The sequence below is a fragment of the Oncorhynchus masou genome, chromosome 32, assembly GCF_036934945.1.
Source record: "Oncorhynchus masou masou isolate Uvic2021 chromosome 32, UVic_Omas_1.1, whole genome shotgun sequence".
Lineage (NCBI taxonomy): Eukaryota > Metazoa > Chordata > Actinopteri > Salmoniformes > Salmonidae > Oncorhynchus > Oncorhynchus masou.
Genome location: NC_088243.1, coordinates 41255180 through 41260705, shown reverse-complemented (window position 1 = coordinate 41260705; position 5526 = coordinate 41255180).

The window sequence follows — 5526 nt, the reverse complement described above, 5'->3', positions numbered from 1 at the left end:
ACTTCCCTGACCCACAGATCTCGAAAACTGAAATGGGTGAGGTATCCCTTTCAAGTAGTGTCCTCGTCAGACCTAGGACTAAGTCTGCCAGAAATGGAGGCCTTAGTGACACTGGAAGCAAGCAATGGCAGGCAGCAAGATGCTTTTTGAGGCAAACACACGCTTTTTGAGGCAAACACACATACACAATATTGGGATGCTAATCTATAGCATGAAGCAGTCTCCTGCCTGGCTGAGAAAGCAGTAGATGTGCTGATACAGTTTGGCACCACATACCTATGCGAGTCAGTGTCCTCAACTCTGGCGTACTTAAAAAACAGGTACAGAAACAGACTCAATGCTGAGCTTGACCTCACGGTTGCACTGTCAAACTGAGCCCAGAATAGACCTGCTTGTTGAAAACTTTAACCAGCCACACACCTGTCATTAGGACTGTGTGTGTTTGTTTTCTGGTCTACGTCTATTGTTATGCGATCAATCAGTTTGTTCCAGTTCAAAATGTTTATTTTACTTTAACAGCAACCTACATTTTCTGCAAAAATAATTTATGCAGTAAGACATACAGTAGGCCTCATCTGTACTATTACTTAGGGTTGCACTATAAACAACTCAACCTCTGTATGTGTGTGTTCTGTTATCTGTGTGATGTGATTAATCAGGTATGAAAATGATTTATTGTATTTTAACAGCAACAGTTCCAACCTAGACATAAGAGTCTTTTTAAATTGGGGAAAATAAACATAAATAGCTATTTATATGGGTATTTCATTCTTATTAGTTTTATTCTATATTGCATTTGTTTTAGGCATAAGGGCAATGAAATGTACCGATATTTACGTATAGTTCCATGTTTTCATAAACTTTTTCTGCCTGGGACCCAAGCTTAAGAAACTCTAAAGCATGCAGAGCAGACAGGAGTTTAATGTTACATTTTTAAGCTGTCATTTGTTCCAGGTTTTATATTTTGAAATGAGATTTGGAGGAATGAGACATGGCCACTGAATTTAGATGATCAACATCCAAATAAATGTAACTTTGCTATTCGTCAAATGACAAGCTCAAATGGTCTCGGCCAATAAAAGCACCATCACAACTTCACCACAGCAAACACTTACGGCAAACATCTGTACCAATTTGACTTACATTTCAGTCATTTTAGTATACTCTGTCTAGTAGATAATTTTTCATATTGTAGAGGGCCAGGTAAAAGTAATACCATGAAGCTAGTACAAGCCAAGCACTTCAAAAGTGAGGTGGTCCTATTACTATACTGAACAAAAATATTAACACAACATGTAAAGTGTTGGTCCCATGTTTCATGACCTGAAATAAAATATCCCAGAAATGTTCCATATGCACAAAAAGCTTATTTCTCTCAAATGTTGTGCACAAATTTGTTTACATTCCTGTTAGTGAGCATTTCTCCTATGCCAAGATAATCCATATCAAGAAGCTCACTAAACAGCATGATCATTACACAGGTGCACTTTCTGCTGGGGAGAATAAAAGGCCACTAAAATATGCAGTTGTCACACAACACAATGTTTAAAGTTTTACGGGAGTGTGCAATTGGCATGCTGACAGTAGGAATGTCCACCAGAGCGGTTGCCAGATAATTTAATGTTAATTTCTCTAGCATAAGCTGCCTCCAACGTCATTTTAGAGAATTTGGCACTATTTCCAACCAGCCTCACAATCGCAGACCATGTGTATGGCATCGTGTGGGCGAGCGGTTTGCTGATGTCAACGTTGTGAACAGAGTGCCACATGGTGACGGTGGGGTTATGGAATGGGCTGGCATGAGCTACAGACAACGAACACAATTGCATTTTGTCTATAGCAATTTGAATGTACAAAAATAGTGACGAGATCCTGAGGCCCATTATTTTGTTATGCATCTGTTGGCTACAGATACCTTATCTGTATTCCCAGTCATGTGAAATCCATAGATTAGGGCCTAATGAATTTATTTCAATTGACTGATTTCCTCATATGAACTGTAACTCAGTAAAATCTTTGAAATTGTTGCATGTTTTGTTTATATAGTAAGAAGTATCCTCAAAAGAATAATCCTCTTCATTCTCAAAGGGAAGAGGGTCAGTGAGCGGGACACACTGAAATGTTTTGAAAGTTGGAGTGTATGGTCTCATTATAGTCTTCAGCTAAAGGGGAGTGGTTCTCTTCCCTGCCCAGTAGCCAAGCATAGAGCCAGCATTGGAAAAATTAGGAGTGTAGCATATTACTGGTGTACTGAGATAGGAAAACTACAATGAATATGCTCATAACACTTAAGCGTTTGGCAGTGAGTTCAATGCTTACTATTATAAAGAAACCGCCTGAGAGAGCAACAAAATGGCCCATTTAACAGCCTAGTTCTAAATCACCATTTTATCAAGGAGTCACTTATACAATAAAAAATGTATGGACACTTCCATTTAGAAAAGCAATAGTTAAATTTTTCCTGTGTGTAAATTGAACAGTTAGTGAGATGCAACTATCTCCTTCTCTGCTACAAGCAAGTATTTCACTGCCCTCAAGTGGTAGCAAAAGGCCATTTATTTTGAGATTAAATCATCTCCAGACACCAAAAAAGAATTTCCCAAAATGAAGCCATTGAACATGTGGCATGAGCCTGATTAAAAGTTTCAACCCCTTGCCCCCTGATTGAGTTGGATACAATTGGTGTTCACTGAACAACACAGCTGGAATATAATCACGCAGATAACTGAAATGATTCAACAATAAATCCAGCTCAGTAACCCAGTCCATGTCTCGGTCTTGGTCTTTGCAGTCAGATCACAGTCTAGCAGTTGGTCAATAAAGGTACACTAACATAGAGGGCAGACAGATCAATAAATCTCAACTCATTAATATGCATCACATTTCGAATTAGACTGCGAGATCTAATTGCGATTTTGGGGGGACTAATATTCCAATTGCGATAATGAATTGAGAGTTTCTGACACTAGGGATAAGGGATATCAACCAGATTCCTTTTTCTATGGCTTCCCTACGGTGTCAAGTCTTTAGACATAGTTTCAGGCTTTTATTTAGAAAAATGAGCGTGAAAGATTACATTGCGTAAGTGGATAGGGGGGGGCTCTCAGAGTGAGTTTTTGCGCTACAGAGTAAAGCGGCCATTGTTCCTGCCTCTGTTATTGAAAAACCGACACACTCGGTTGATATATTATCGAATATATATTTTAAAAACTACCTGAGGAATGATTCTAAAAAACGTTTGACATGTTTCTGTGGACATTATGGAGACTATTTTGAATTTCCGTCTGAGTTGTCGTGACTGCTCTTTCCTGTGGATTTCTGAACATAACGCGACAAACAAGTTATTTTAGGTATAAAAAAGAATCTTTATAGAACAAAAGGAACATTTGTTGTGTAACTGGGAGTCTCGTGAGTGAAACATCCGAAGATCAAAAGGTAAACGGTTCATTTGATTGCTTTTCTGATTTTCGTGAAAAAGTTTCCTGATGCTAAGTGTACATAGTGCTATGCTAGGTTATCGATAAATTTACACAAACGCTTGGATTGCTTTCGCTGGAAAGCATAATTTCTAAATCTGAGACGGCAGGTTTATTAACAAAAGGCTCAGCTGTGTTTTGTAATATTGCACTTGTGATTTCATGAATATGAATATTTTTTAGTAATATTATTTGACTGTTGCGCTATGCTATTCAGCGGTTGCCGATGAAAATGAACCCGCAACAGGGATGGGTAGCATCAAGAAGTTAAGCAGACAATGAAAGCTCTTACAATATTCAATAATTATATTTCTCAAAAACAGGTTAAAGGCTACATGTGCACCACCAAGTCAGAACAGTATGTGAAATAGAGGTGAAAATAGACCAAATTATTAGGCTACTAAGAGCTTACTACACAACATACACTTAGTATTACTTTCTTAGCTACAGTATAAATTCGCTACCGGTCACCTACTCATTCAAGGTTTTTCATTATTTTTACTAATTTCTACATTATAGAATAATAGTGTAGACATCAAAACTATGAAATAACACATATGGAATTATGTAGTAACCAAAGAAAGTGTTAAATAAAAAATATATTTTATATATTATATTTGAGATTCTTCAAATAGCAACACTTTGCCTTGATGACAGCTTTGAACACGGTTTGGAATTCTCTCAACCAGCTTCATGAGGTAGTCACGTGGAATGCATTTCAATGAACAGGTGTGCCTTGTTAAAAGTACATTTGTGGAATTTCTTTCCTTCTTGATGCGTTTGAGCCAACCAGTTGTGTTGTGACAAGGGAGGGGGTTATACAGAAGATAGACCTATTTGGTAAAAGACCAAGTCCATATTATGGTGAGAACAGCTCAAATAAGCAAAGAGAAACGACAGTCCATCATTACTTTAAGACATGAAGGTCAGTCAATACGGAAAATTAAGACCGTTGAAAGTTTATTCAAGAGCAGTTGCAAAAACCATCGAGCCCTATGATGAAACTGGCTCTCATGAGGACCACCACGGGAAAGGAAGAGATACCCAGAGATACCTCTGCCGCAGAGGAGAAGTTCATTAGAGTTACCAGCCTCAGAAATTGCAACCCAAATAATTGCTTCACAGAATTCAAGTAACAGACACATCTCAACATGAACTATTCAGAGGAGCCTACGTGAATCAGGCCTTCATGGTCAAATTGCTGCAAAGAAACCAACCACTACTAAAGGACACCAATAAGAAGAGACCTGCTTGGGCCAAGAAACACGAGCAATGGACATTAGATTGGTGGAAATTTGTCCTTTGGACTGGAGTGAGACGCAGTGTGAGTGAACGGATGATCTCTGCATGTGTATTTCCCAACGTAAAGCATGGAGGTGGTGTGATGGTGCTTTGCTGGTGACACGGTCTGTGATTTATTTTGAATTCAAGGAACACTTAACCAGCATGGCTACCACAGCATTCTGCAGCAATACACCATCCCATCTGGTTTGGGCTTAGTGGAACTATCATTTGTTTTTCAACAGGACAATCACCCAACACACCTCCAAGTTGTGTAAGGGCTATTTTACCAAGAAGGTGGGTGATGGAGTTCTGCATCAGATGACCTGGCCTCCACAATCTCCCAACCTCAACCAAATTGAGATGGTTTGGGATGTGTCGGACTGCAGGAAAAGCAGGAAACAAATGCTGAGCATAAGTGGGAACTCTTTCAAGATAATCGTTCAATGTGAAGCTGGTTGAGAGAATGCCAAGAGTGTGTAAAGTTGTCATCAAGGCAAAGGGTGGCTACTTTGAAGAATCTCAAATATATTTTGATTTCGTTAACACTTTGATGGTTACTACATGATTCCGGACATGTTATTTCATAGTTGTGATGTTTTCATTATTATTCTACAAATGTAGAAAATAGTAAATAATCATCTAGTTTTTCAAAAGTATCTGTAATCGGATTACAATATTTTTCCTGGTAACATAATAGATTAGTAAATAGTAACCTTTTTTTGTAAACCCTGGGTGTGATACACAGAATAAGAACAGACCCAAGTCA